This window comes from Meriones unguiculatus (genome assembly GCF_030254825.1).
Source record: "Meriones unguiculatus strain TT.TT164.6M chromosome Y unlocalized genomic scaffold, Bangor_MerUng_6.1 ChrY_unordered_Scaffold_23, whole genome shotgun sequence".
Classification (NCBI taxonomy): domain Eukaryota; kingdom Metazoa; phylum Chordata; class Mammalia; order Rodentia; family Muridae; genus Meriones; species Meriones unguiculatus.
Genome location: NW_026843709.1, coordinates 10,220,862 through 10,236,068, shown reverse-complemented (window position 1 = coordinate 10,236,068; position 15,207 = coordinate 10,220,862).

Below are 15,207 nucleotides of genomic sequence, written 5' to 3'. Positions count from 1 at the left end.
CTTGTTTTTAATTGTTGAGTAATATTCCAATTACTCAATTTGAATTTCTGTACCCATTCTTCAGTTGTGGGTCATCTGGGTTGTTTCAGATTCTGGCTATTACAAATAAAGCTGCTACATGACTGAGCAAATGTCCTTATTGTGTACTTGACACTCTTTTGGATATAGCTGGAAATGGTATAGCTGGATCTTGAGGAAGTTCTATTTCTAATCTGAGAAAGCATCAGATTAATTTCCAGAGAGATTTTACAAGGTTCCATTCCCACCAGTAGTGGAGGAGGGTTCCCCTTTGTCCATAATCTCATCAGCATGTGTTGTCACTTGAGTTTTTGATTTTGGCCTTTCTGATCAGTTTAACAGGAAATCTCAGGTTCATTTTGTTTGTATTTTCCTGATGGCTTATAACGTTGAGCATTTCTTTAAGTGCTTATCTTCCATTCGATATTCCTCTATCAAGAATTCTCTATTTAGCTCTGTACTCCATTTTTTAATTTGATTACTTGATTTGTTGCTTTTCAACTTCTTTTGTTCTTTATATATACTGGATAATAGCCTTCTGTCACATAGAGGCTTGGGGAAGATTCTTTCCAAATCTGTAGGCATTCATTTTGTTTTGATGACACTGTCCTTTGCTTTACAGAAGCTTTTCAGTTTCATGAGATCACATTTACTCATTGTTTCTCTTGGAGCCTGTGCTGTTAATGTTCTGTTCAAGAAGTTGTCTCCTGTATCAATGAGATCAAGGCTCTTCCCCAATTTCCTTCTAACCAATTTAATGTGTCTGGTTTTATGTTGTGGTCTTTGATCCACTTGGACTTTACTTTTGTGCAGGGTGATAATTATACATCTATTTGCATTTTCTACTTGTAGACATTTAATTAGATCAGCAATATTTGATGAAGATACTTTAACTGTTTTTATTTTTTTCTAAAATCAGTTGTCCATAAATGTGTGGGTTTATTTCTGGGTCTTCTAACTATTAGGTTCCATTGATTCACCACTCCATTTCTATGCCACTACCATAGAGTTTTTATTACTGTTGCTCTATAGTACGGATTGAAATCAGGGATGCAGATACTTCTAGAAGATCTTTTACTGTAAACCATTGTTTTACCAATTCTGAGTTTCTTGTTTTTCATTTGAATTTGAGAATTTTTCTCTCAAGTTCTATAAAGAATTTTGTTTGTAATTTGATGGAAATTACATTGAATCTGTAGACTGCTTTTAGTAAGATGACCATTTTTACAATGGTAAGTCTGCTAAGCTATAAGCATGGGAGATCTTTCCTTTTTCTGATATCTTCTAATTCTTTCTTCAGAAATTTCAAATTTTGTTCATACATATCTTTGACTTCCATGCTTAGGGTCATACGAAGTTGCTTTATGTCTTAGACTTAATACAAGAACACATAAAAGATATCATTCATTGTGACCAAGTAGGCTTTATCCCAGGTATGCATGGGTAGTTCAATACATGGGTATCCATCAATATGATCCACCATATTAGAAAATGAAAAAAAAAAAACACATGATAATCTCCTTAGATGCTGAAAAAGCATGTTTCAAAATCCAACATTAACTCATATTTAAAGTATTGGAGAGATCAGGGATATAAGGCACATACCTAGATATAGAAAAGGACATAGAACAAGCTTATACCCAACATCAAACTAAAGGGAGAGAAAGATAAAGCAATCCCACTGAAATCAGGGACAAGACAAGGCTGCCCATTCTCTCCATATATCTTCAACAAAGATCTGGAAGTCCTTCCTAGAGCAATAAGACAATTGATGGAGATTATGGGGATATAAATAAAAAAAATAATAAGTCAAAGTATCCTTATTTTCAGATGATATGATAGTATACATGAGTTACCCAAAAATTTCTACCAGGAAACTCCTAGAGCTGACAAACATCTTCATCAAAGTGGCTGGATAAAAAATTAGCTCAAAAAATCAGTAGCCCTCTTGTATACAAAAGATAAAAGACCTGAGAAAGAAATTAGGGAAACAAAGGAATTATATTACCTAACAAGGCTAAACCTCCTAACATTTCCCAGACACTTCCTCTCTTGGGACTCCACATGTAAATAGATGGGCTTCATGGGGACACTGTAATTCAAATCACAAGTAGAAGAAGATGGAGGGAATTCTAGGCTAAAAGCAAATTGTTATCCTTAATTTTTGTCATTCAATACAATGATTAAAGTCCCAGCAACTTTCAAAGACTAAAGAACATGAATGACAATCCCTTCAGGGAAAATGTGGAATATATCCACAATGGAATCAGCTAAGAAAACGATATCATAATTTTTCAGACAAATGGATAGATACAAGAAATATCATCCTGGATGAAGTAACTAAAATAGAGAAAGAGAAATATGATTTGTATTCACTTATTAGGAAGTCTTCTAATAGTGGAGGATTAAGTTCCAATAAGTCATCTATTGTGTCCAAGCCAGTCTTCCACTAGGGGAATTGGATGGTAGTTAATTGATTTATTAGACCAGGATATCCTATAGAAACTGTCAAGCAACCCAGGCTGTTGTTATTAAAATATGCTCCTCTCTGCCCTCAAATGATAGATCTGTGAAAAGATGCTTTCTTCTGCATCAAAAGGGTTTGCATATGGAGACCGACAGTCCGATATTATGCAGAGAGACCTTAAAACATCCAGCTATAAATGGGATTTCCCTAAGAAATTCTACCTTCCCTCAGTTCTCTGCTAAGTATGTAGGGGAAAAGGAAGGAAGAGTGTCATAAGTAGATTCAATTGAGTACACAAGGAGAACAATCCCCTAAGAATCAGGCTATAAAAGATGATGCAGCCATCTTTGATGAGACCTGATAAGCTAGGGTCAGTTAGAAAAGGGAGGAGGAACTCCCCTTATCACAGCACTAGAAAAAAAGACATAGAGATAGAAGCAGAAGGGTGGATAGTTCTGAAAAGAGAAGAGGGAGAGAGCAGCAGTGGGGATACAAAGTGAACAATTCATAATAAATAAATATGTAACAAAAACTGTGAACAAGTTGATGAAGTATAGAGATCTTCAGGACTGAAGGCTTCTTCTTGGAGGTACACCACTGTGTGGCTATGATGAACTCAGTTTTCTTTAAGGGACTTGGTACTGAGATTCTGTTCATTTTCCAATGAATAGATGTAACAATATTTACTTTAATTGATGTATTTTAGGGAAAAAAATAGTGTGACATTTAGGTAGGAATTTGAACCTGGGAGCAATGGAAAAAGGAGTGTAATAAATATAAGATGAAATTCCCACAAAATCAATAAAATAATATGTTCACAACTTTTACAATGACTTTTAACATGAAGAAAAGATTGTGTAAATAGGGCAGAGTTTGACTTTTTAAGGCATGCTTTCTAGAAACTCATTATATAGCAGAAAATCCTAGCCATTAACTAATATTTACCCACCTACATGAGACCCAATCTGCTCAGGTGGCCCCTTAAAAAAAGCAGTCCTGGCACTAACATTATATTTAGAGGGTTCAGTTCATATGGAGGACCACAACAGGTAAAACAGCTGCTCTTGTATCCTAGGCAGATAACACCAAACCATTTCTCTATTCTGATGACCCTATTTTAACTGTAAAATCCAGGACCAGAAAACTTGCTAACTGATCACTGAGTAGGATACAGCTGCCCATCCAGCCTGGTCAGGCAAGCCAGCCACCTGATCAAAAAAGGTTGGCAACCCTAGTGTAGAACAAAACCAACTGTCAAATCCTTTATTGCCTCTCAGTTCTCCTCTTAAATTCACAGATCATTCTCTGTTTCAGCCATATGAGTCCCGGTAATTTTCTGGTTTGCATCATTTTTCACTGCTCTTAAACCCTAGTCCCTGCCAGGCTATTACATCAATAACAATGTGAAGGTACATTTAGTAAGTATGCTAGTAATTGCTCAATTCAAAGTCACAACCTAGGAAATTTCAAATCCAAGACAACAGTAGGAGACCACCTTGTCTTTCAGTACAATCCCCTTAATACCACATCACTTTCAAGCTTCCCTACTTAAGAAGCTGTCAAATTAAATAAACATTAAAATTTCATTTCCTACCTGACATTCTCATGATGTTAACAGGAGAAAGGTATGGCTCCAGGATAAAGGGATGAAATAAAGGCTTGTTGAGTTTCATAAGAAAAAGCCACCTATGAACAGGATTAGAGATAATGGATACTGAGGAAAGTTTGTTTACTAGTCTCCATGGAAACCTCAAGATTTTCTCAGGCACTTATTGGCTGAGAGGCAAAATGATGTCATGAAACAGGTTAAAGCCAGTAGAAGTTTCAGAAGCTAATTATTAAAAGGATCAAGAGGACATCCTGCTTAAGAAAAAGGCTGAGCAGCACTGCAAGCCTCAATCTGGGAAGCTGAAATCACACAACCCAGAGATGTCAGGTCCTGTGTCCAAGACTCTTAGTTTTGGAAAAAGATGACATATTTCTTACAAGGGGTCATTAATAAAGTTATGTGTCCTTTATATGTGACTATCACATTATCACAGATTCCATTATTATATGTTTTTTAAATTTATTAATTACACTTTATTTACCTTGTCTCCTCACATAAATCCCTCCCTTCTCCATTCCCAATCCCACCTTCTCTCACCCTTTTATAATGCATGCCCCTCCCCAAGTCCACTGATAGGGGAGATGCTCTTGTCCTTCCTTCTGCTCTTAGTCTATCAGATCTTATCAGGAGTGGCTGCATTGTCATCTTCTGTACCTCATATGACTGCTCTCCCCTCAGGGGGGATGATCAAAGAGAAGGCCAAACAGATTATGTCAAAGGCAGTCCCTATTCTCATTACTAAGTAACCCACTTGGACACTAAACTGCCATGGGCCACATCTGTGCAGGGGTTCTAGGTTTTCTCTATGGATGGTACTGGTTGGAGTAGGAGTATCAGGAATGACCCTGTGTTCAAATTTTCTGATTCTATTGCTCTCTTTGTGGCTTTCCTGTCCTCACCAGATCTTACTATTTCCACCTTCTTTCATAAGATTCCGTGCACTCTGCCCAACAGTTGGCCATAAGTCTCAGAATCTGCTTAGTCTGCAGAGCAGAGCCTTTCAGAGGCCCTCCATGGCAGTCTCCTAACTTGTTTCCTGTATTCTTCTTCTTATGTTCATCCTCTTTTCCTTTCCAGATGGGGATTGAGTATTTTAATAAGCATCCTCCCTCTTAATTAGTTTTTTGAGATGTACAGATTTTAGTAGGTTTATCCTTTATTATATATCTATATGAGTGAGTATATACTGTGTTTGTCTTTCTGCTTCTGGGACGGTTCACTCAAGATGATCCTTTACAGTTCCCACCATTTACCTGCAAATTTCATGATTTCCTTATTTTTCATTGCTCTGTAATATTCCATTGTGTAGATGTACCACAATTTCTGCATCCATTCTTCAGTTGAGGGGCATCTGGGTTGTTTCCAGGTTCTGGCTATTACAAATAAAGCTGCTACAAACATGGTTGAGCAAATGTCCTTACTTTGTACTTGACTCTCTTTTGAATATATGCCTTGGCATGTTCTGGTTGGTTCTTGAGGAAGTGCTATTTCAGGTTATCTGAGAAAGGACCAGATTGATGTTCAGAGTAGTTGTAAAAGTTTACATTCCCACTGGCAGTGGAGGATTGTTCCCCTTTCTCCACAACCTCTCCAGCATGTGTTGTCACTTCAGTTTTTGATTGTGGCATTCTGATGGATGTAAGGTGAAATCTGAGGGTTGTTTTCATTTGCATTTCCCTGATGACTTTGTGACATTAAGCATTTCTTCAAGTGTTTCTCTGCCATTCTATATTCCTCTATCAAGTATTCTCTATTTAGCTCTGTACTCCATTTTTAAATTGAATTACTTGATTTGTTGCTTTTCATCTTCTTTAGATTTTTATATATGCTGGATATGCTCTTTGTCAGATAAAGGGTTGGCTAGGATTCTTTCCCAATCTGTAGGCATTCATTTTCTTTTGATGACGGTGTCTTTTGCTTTACAAAAACTTTTCATTTTCATGAGGTCCCAATTATTGATTGTTGATCTTAGAGCCTATGTTGTTGGTGTTCTATGCAGGAATTTTTCTTCTGTATCAATGAGTTCTAGGATACTCCCCACTTTTTCCTCTAACTGATTTCATGTTTCTGGTTTTATGTTGAGGCCTTTGATCCACTTGGACTTTAGTTTTGTTCAGGCTGATAAGTATGGATCTATTTGCATTTTTCTGCATGTAGATATCCAGTCAGACCAGCACTATTTGTTGGAGATGCTATCTTTTTTTTTTTTCCATTGTATGATTTTGGTATCTTTCTGAAAATTCAGGTGTCCATAAGTGTGTGTGTTTATTTCTGGGTCTTTGGTTCCATTGATCTACCATTCTGTTTCTATGCCAGTACATGCAGTTTTTATAACTGTCTCTCTATAGTACAACTTAAGAACAGGGATGGAGATACCTCCAGAAGATCTTTTATTGTAGAGGATTGTTTTAGCAATTCTGGGTTTCTTGTTATTCCTTATGAAGTTGAGAATTTTTCTTTCCAGGTCTGTAAAGAATTGATTGTAATGTTAATTTGATGGGAATTGCATTGAATCTCTAGATTGCTTTTGGTAAGATGGCCATTTTTACTATGTTAATCCTGCCAAGCCATGAAACATGGTTGATCATTCCATCTTCTGATATCTCTAATCCTTTCTTCAGGGAATTGAAATTTTTTCATACAAGACTCTGATTCTCTGATTTATTTGGTTAGGGTTATACCAAGGTACTTTATGTCCTCTGTGGGTATTGTGAAGGGTGTTGTTTCACTAATTTCTTTTTCAGCCCTTTTGTCTTTTGTATAAAGGAGGGCTATTTTGTTGTTGTTGTTAATTTTATAACCTGCCACTTTGCTGAACGTGTTTATCAGCTACAGGAGTTCTATGGTAGAATTTTTAGGGCCACTCAGGTATACTATCATATCATCTTCAAATAGTGATAATTTGACTTCTTCCTTTCCAATTCATATCCCCTTGATCTCCTTCAACTGTGTTATTGCTCTAACAAGGACTTCCAAAATTATGTTGAATAGATATGGAGAAAGTGGACAGCATTGCCTTGTCCCTGATTTCACTGGGATTGAATTAAGTTTTTCCATATTGAGTTTGATGTTACCTACTGGCTTGCTGTATATTGCCTTTACTAAGTTTAGATAAGTGTGTTGTATCCCTGATCTGTCCAATACTTTAAACATGAATGGATGGTGGATTTTGTCAAATGCTTTTTCAGCATCTATTACATGTTTCTTTTTTTCAGTTTGTTAATATGGTGGATCACATTGATGGATATCTGTATATTGAACCACCCCTGCATACCTGGGATGAAGCATACTTGAACATAGTAGATGATGTCTTTGATGTGTTCTTGTATTTGTTTTGGAAGTATTTTGTGAGTATTTTTGCATCAATGTTCATGAGGGAGATTGTCCTGAAATTCTCTTTCTTTGTTGGGTCTTTGTGAGGTTTAGGTACCAAGGTGACTGTGGCTTCGTAGAATGAATTTGGTAGTGTTCCTTCTGTTTCTATGTTTTGGAATAGTTTGAAGAGAATTGGAGTTAATTCTTCTTTGATGGTTTGGTAGAATGCTATACCTAAACCATCTGGTCCTGGGGTTATTTTGGATGGTAGACTTTTGATGACAGGTTCTATTTTCTTAGGGGATATAGGACTATTTAATTGATTTACCTGTTCTTGATTCAGCTTTGGCATGTAGAATCGGTCAAGAAAATTGTCCATTTCATTTAGATTTTCAAATTTTGTGACATATATTCATTGAATGTAAGACCTAATTATTGTTTGGATTTCATCAGTGTCTCTGGTTCTGTCCCCCTTTTTGTTTCTGATTTTGTTGATTTGGATAGTTTCTCTCTGCCTTTTAGTTAGTTTGGCTAAGGGTTTGTCTATCTTGTTGATTTTCTCAATGAACCAGCTCTTGGTTTCATTGATTCTTTGAATTATTTTATTTGTTTCTGATTTATATAATTCAGCCCTGAGTTTGATTATTTCCAGCTGTCTACTCCTTTTTTGGTGTGTCTGCTTCTTCTTTTTCTAGTGTTTTTAGGGTGAGCCATTAAGTTGCTTGAATGAGCTGTCTCAAATTTCTTCTTGAAAGTACTTAGTGCTAAGAACTTTCATCTTAGCACTGCTTTCAATTTGTCCCATAAGTTTGGGTATGTTGTGCCTTCATTTTCATTGAATTCTAGGAAGAATTTAATTTCTTTCTTATTTCTTACCTGACCCAGTTGTCATTTTGTAGCAAGTTGTTCAGTTTCCAAGTATGTGTAGGCTTTTTGCTATTTCAGTTTTTCTTGAGGTCAGCCTTTACTCCACTGTGATCAGATAAGATATAAGGGATTATTTCAATCTTCTTGTATCTACTGAGGCTTGCTTTGTGACCAACTCTATAGTGTATTTTGGAGAAGGTTCCATGAGATGCTGAGAAGAAGGTCTTTCTTGTGCTTGGGTGTAAGATTCTGTAAATGTCTGTTAGGTCCATTTGATTCATGACCTCTGTTAGAGACATTGTTTCTTTATTTAATATCTGTTTTGTTGATCTGTCCTTTGTTGATAGTGGGGTGTTGAAGTCTCCCACTATTAGTGTGTGGGGATCTATGTGTGGTTTATGTTTTATCATTGTTTCTTTTACAAACATGGGTGCCCTTTTTTGGGGGCATAAATGTACAGAATTGTGATGTATTCCTGGTAGAATTTTCCCTTGATGTGTATGAAGCGTCCTTCCCTATCTCTTTTGAATAATTTTGGTTGAAAGACTATTTTATCAGATACTAGAATGGCTACTCCTGCTTGCTTCTTGGTCCATTTTCTTGGAAAGCTGTCTTCCAGCCCTTTATCCTCAGGTAATATCTATCTTTGTGGCTTAGGTGTGTTTATTGCATGTGACACATTGCTGGGTCTTGTTTACCCATCCATTCTGTTAGTCTGTGTCTTTTTATTGGAGAATTGAGTCCATTGATGTTGAGAGAGATTAATGAGCAGTGGCTGTTAGAGCCATTGATTTTGATGTTGTCTGTGGTAGTAAGTTTGTGTGCTTGTTTGCTTTTTGTTGTGTAGTGAAGTTAATTCTTTCCCATGTTTTCTTGAAAGTAGCTAGTTTTCTTGGGTTGTATTTTTCCTTCTATTGTCTTCTATTGTCTTCTGTAACACTGGAATTGTGTGTAGGTATTGTTGAAATTTGTTTTTGTCATTTAATAACTTGTTTTTACAATCTATGAGGAGTGAGAGTTTTTATGGTTATCATAGCCTGGGTTGACTTCTGTGTTCTCTTAGGGCCTGCATGTATTCACACAGGCCCTTCTGGCTTTAGTAGTTTCTGTTGAGAAGTCAGGTGTGATTCTGATGCCTTTTCCATTTTATGTTATTTGGACTTTTTCCCTTGCAGTTGTTAGTATTTTTTCTTTGTTCTGTATACTTACTGTTTAGATTATTTTGTGGGGGGAGAATTATTTTTTTTTCTGGACTAATTTATTGGGTCTTTCTGTAGGCTTCTTGTATTCTTATTACCCTCTCCTTTAAGTTTGGGAAATTTTCTTCAATGATTTTGTTGTAAATATTTTCTGGGCCTTGGAGAAGAGAATCTTCTTTTTCCTCTATTCCTATTATTCTTAGGTTTTGTGTTTTTATGGTGTCGTGAATTTCCTGGCTGGTCTGTGTCAGGATTTTTTTAGATTTAATATTTTTGTTGACAGATACATCTATTTCTTCCATCATATCTTGCATAAATGAAATTCTTTCTTCTGTCTTTTGTAGTATATTGATTATGCTAACCTCCGTAGTTCTTGTTTTCTTCCCAAAGTTCTTTCTCTTCATGATTTCCTCCATTTGTGTTTTCTTTAATTTCTCCAATTCTATCTTCATATCTTGAGCTGTTTTATTGATTTCCTTCACCTGTCTGATTGTATTTTCCTGTTTTGCCTTCAGTTCCTTCAGCTTTTTGTTTGAACAATCCTCTGTTTCTTTTATTTCTTTCAGTGATTTAATTATTTCCTCTCTAAAGTTCACAAATTGTTTGGCTGCAACTTCTTTTTCTTTATGTATGGCCATAATGTGTTTTTCTTTATCTTCTATTTCTTTACGGATGGCCATAATCTGTTTTTATCATCTTCTATTTCTTTTGCATGGCCATAATCTGTTTGGGTTTATCTTCCTCTAGATCTTTATGCATTTTATTTGTTTCCTCTGTTATACTCTTCATGAGCATTGATCTTAGGTTATCTTTTGAATTTCAATTTTGCTGGGGTGTGCAGGGCTACTTGCCCCTGGATAACTGGTTTCTGTAGATGCTATATTGCTCTATCTTTTGTTGGTTGAGCATTTATGCCAGCCTAGGTGTTTGGAGTTAGTTTCTGGTGGTTCCTGAAATCCTGTGGTGGAGAGAAATCCCTTGGCAGGAATATATATTTTTCTGAAGGAAACCTCCTCAACTTCTTGGCTATGATCACTGTATGGTGGGTGTTTTTCAGGAGTTGTCACAGCTCATTTCAGGGTAGAGACCTGAGTGGTAACTATGTTCCTTGTTAGTCAAGAGGGCTCTTCTCTCTCCCAGACATGTCCTGGAGACAGCTGCCCTGCTTCTTTGTTTGTTGCTGTAAATTTAGTGAGCTGCTACTATAACCTGGATGTACAGTGGTTTTGTCATTTTGTTAGGGAGAACTTTTTGCCCCTTGGAGCGGTATCTGGTGGTTGATCTTGGGGATCCAGAGCTTCTGTAGGTCTGAGGTTGCGGCTCTGTGCCCCAGTACCCACACAGTAATCTGTGGCAGGTGAGTACTGTGCTCTTGTTAGCAGCAACGTAGCTGGTGCATAGCAGGTCCCTGGGTTGGGCAGGTCTCCGGGACCTTTTCCAGGGATATACTGTTTTGCCTATGTCAGTCCCATTTGCTTTGTACCCTGTGAGGATTTCTCCTGACAGGGACTCCAAGTCTCTGGTGTCCTGGGGTGCACAGTTATGTCTGTGAGGAATAGTTGGTAGAGAGCAGGTCTCTAAGCTAGTGGCATGTACGTGCTTCTCTGTGGGAACTTTTCCATGTATATACTGGATGACCTAATTCGAGTCCCCATTTTCTTCCTTCCTTGTGAGGTTTACTCCCAACAGGGACTCTCAGCCTCTGCTGCCCTGGGGCGCACAGCTCTGTCTGTGATGGAGAGCTGGGTGCACAGCAAGTCTCTATGCTAGTGGCTGGAGCCCAGTTCAGTGATGGTTGCTTGAACCTGCCATTCTGCAAGACCATTTTCAGAGAAAGACTGGGTGAACCATGGCCAGTAACATTTCCTTCCTTTCTTGTGGGTTTGTCTCACAACTGGGACTCCCAGTCTCTGGTGTTTTTGTGCCCACCATTCAGGCTGGGAAGGTGATCAGGACATGCAGGCATGTAGCTCAGGTCTGGTGACCTAGGGCCTGCTCGACCTGTAATCTCTTCTGGGCTCTGGATGGGGGACCTGAGAGTGGAACCGACTGATTCCCACAATGTGGGGGTTTCCTGTCACCTGAAAACATGATCACTGTTGTTTTAGGGTCCAGCGTTCAGTCTCTTAGTCACCATATGGAAAATGCTGTCCTGCTTCTCAGATGCAGTGTTCTCCTGTCTCTGCCATCTTGTCCTTCTCTATTATTATTTGTTAAATGCACAGATATGTCCTCAGTGAGTGAATTACTTACTGTGAAAAAGCTCCCTGACCAAGGCAACTCTTTGAACAAAAAGCATTTTGTTGGAACCTTACTGGTATTTTAACACAGACCATCCATGATGTTATCTCAGCAAGTAGTAATCTTGTTTCAGTCCTTCAGCAGAATTGAGAGATGGTCATACTGAACCACATGCAACAATGAAGGGAGAGGGAGAATGATATAGATGGAGAGAGAAAGAGCTAGAAAGATAGATTCAGAAATAGAGAGACAAAGAATGAAAGAAACAAAGATATAAAGTAACAGAGACCAAGAGACAGAGACTCCATTGTGTGTGATAACTTTTATTGGAATATCAACCTCAAAGTACACCCTCCTAAAATTTAACTCCAATAGAAATAATATTATCTATCAAGGCCATACCACTTAACCCTTCCCTGCCATTTCTTTACTGGGGAATCTACATGTAAATAGAGAGCTTCAAGGGGACATAGCCGTTCAAATCATCAGGAAGTGGAAGAAGATGGAGGGACTTCCAGGCTAAAAGAACATTGTTTGTCATACAAAAAAAAAAAAAAAAAGATTAAATCCCTAGCAAATTCTAAGGTCTAAAGAAAAGTACTGACAATCTCCTTTGGGGAAAATGGGGAATATTTCCAAAACAGAGTATTATTCTTTTAAGAAAATGACATCAAGATAATTCAGACAAATTGATGGAATAGGTGAAGTAACTACAATATAGAAAGACAAATATGGTGTGCATTCACTTGTTAGATGGTCTCCTAATAATGGGGGATGAAGTTCCAATAGGTCAACTATTGTCACCAAACCAGAGTTCCACTAGGGAGATTGGGTGGCTGTTAATTGAAATGTTAGGCGAGGGCATCCTATGGAAATTTTCAAGCAACCCAGGTTGCTGTTATTAAAATATGTTGTTCTCTACCCTCAACTGATAGATTGTGCCATGCTCTTGGATCCTCAAGGGACTCCCTTCTACATACTGAGTCCCACAGACTGATATTATGCACAGAGGGAGACCTTAAAACACCCAGCTCTAAATGGGATTTCCCTATGAAATTCTCCATCCTTTCAGAGCTCTGGGATGCCTGCAGGAGAGGAGGCAGGAAGAGTGTCATAAGTAGAGGCAATTGAGGACACAAGGAGAACAATTCCCTGAGAATCAGGCCACAGATGAAGATGATGCAGACAGCCTTGATGAGATCTGATAAACTAGGGTCAGTTAGAAGGGTAGAAGGACCTCCCCTGTCAGGGAACTAGAGAAAGGGTATAAAAGGAGAAGGAGGGTGGGTGGTACTGGGGAGAAAAGGGAGTGGGGAGCAGAATGCATACAAAATGAACAAATTATAATAAATATAGATAAGAAAAACTATGATCAAGGTAATAATTTATATGGCTCTTCAGGACTGATGGCTTCTCCTTGGGGGTAGTGCAAGGGTACAACAAGGATGAATTTACTCAGCATCATGGAAACCTCAAGAGTCTCTCAGGTGTTGATTGCCTGAGAGGGAGAATGATGTCACAAAACTGGTGAAAGCCAGTAAGAGATTGTGGAGCCAGTTATTAATAGGACCAAGTGGACAGCCTGCTTGATAGAAAGGCTAAGCAACCCTACATGTCTCAATCTGGGAAACTGAAAGCACAACCCAGAGATCTCAGTTCCTGTGTCCAAGACTTTTGGCTCAGGAAAAGTGTCACATTTTTTTTAGTTGGTCATTAATAAAGTCAAGTGTCCTTAATATGTGACTTTCATATTATATCAGATTCCATTATTATTTGTTAAATGTACAGATATGTTCTCAGTCAGTGAATTACTTACTTAGAAAATGTTCCCTTACCAAGGCATCTCTTTGAACAAAAAGCATTTCATTGGGACCTTGTCTACATTTTTAGGGAGACCATCCAGGATATCACATCTGCATTCATTCATCTTGTTGTAGTCCTTCAGGAGAAATGAGATCCTTTGCTACTGAACCAAAATTGTCAATGAAGAGAGAGGGAGATTGATACAGACAGAGAGAGAAAGAGGTAAAGAGAGAGATTCAGAAATAGAAAGAGCAACACTGGTAGAAATAAAGATATAAAGCGCAGAAACTGAGAGGCAGAGATTTCATTCTGTCTGGTAACTTTCATTGGCACATCAACCTCACAACACACCCTACTATAATATAACACCAATAGGAATTATATTATCTAACAAGGCCATACCTTCTTCTACTTCCCAGACATTTCCTCAACAGAGATTCAACATGTAAACAGGTGAGCTTCACATGGGTATTGCAATTGAAATCACCAGGAAGTGGAAGATGGAGAGACTTCTAGACTAACAGAACATATTTATCCTAATAGTTTGTCATTCAATATAGTGATTATTATCCCAGAAAATTCTAAGGACTAAAGAACAGGACTGACAATCTCCTTCGGGGAAAATGTGGAATATTTCCATAACAGAGTTTCTTCAGGTAAGAAACAACAAAGTATTTTCAGGCAAATGGATAGAACCAGGAAAAACCACCCAGGATGAAGAAACTAAAATGCAGAAAGACAATTATGTTATGTATTCATTTATTTTGAGGTCTCCTAATAGGGGTAGATAAATTTCTACTAGGCCATCTATTTTGAACAAACCTGTCTTCAACTAGGGTGATTGGGTGGCAGTTAATTGAGTTGGTGCCAGGGCATCCTACAGAAATTTTAAAGCAACCTAGGCTGTTGTTATTAAAATATGTTGCTCTCTGCCCACAACTGATAGATCAATACCATGTTCTTGGATCCACAGAGATACTTCCTTCTACATCAAATGGGATTGCATACAGAGATCCACAATCCAATATTATGCAGAGAGAGAGAGAGAGAGAGAGAGAGAGACCTTAAAACACCCAGCCCTAAATGGTATTTCATTATGAAATTCTCCCTCATGTCAGAGCTCTAGAAAGCCTGCAGAAGAGGATGCAGGAAACCTGAAGATTCTCTCAGGTGCTTATTGGCTGAGATAGAGAATGATGTCATGAAACAGATTTAAACCAGTAAGAGTTTAAGAAGTCAGTTATTTAAAGGGCCAAGTGGACAGCATGCTTGAGAGAAAGGCTGAGCAGCCTACATGCCTCAATCTGTTCAGCTGAAACACAAACCCAGTTCCTATGTCCAAGACTGTTAGTTCAGGAAACATGTTACATATATCTTTCAAGTGGACATTAGTGAAGTGAAATGCCCTTGACAAGTCAGTTTCACATTATCACAGATTCCAGTATTGTTAAATACACAGATATGTCCTCAATCAGTGAATTACTTACTGGGAAAATGATCCCTGACCAAGGCAACTCTTTGAACAAAAATAGTTTAATTGGGACTTTGCTTATATTTGCATGGAGACTATCAATAATGTCACATCAGCAAGCAGTCATCTTCTTATAGTACTTCAGCAGAACTGAGAGCTTTTCTTGCTTAAAAACAAGGGGCAGGCAGAGAGAGGTTGACAAAGTGAGAAAGAGTTT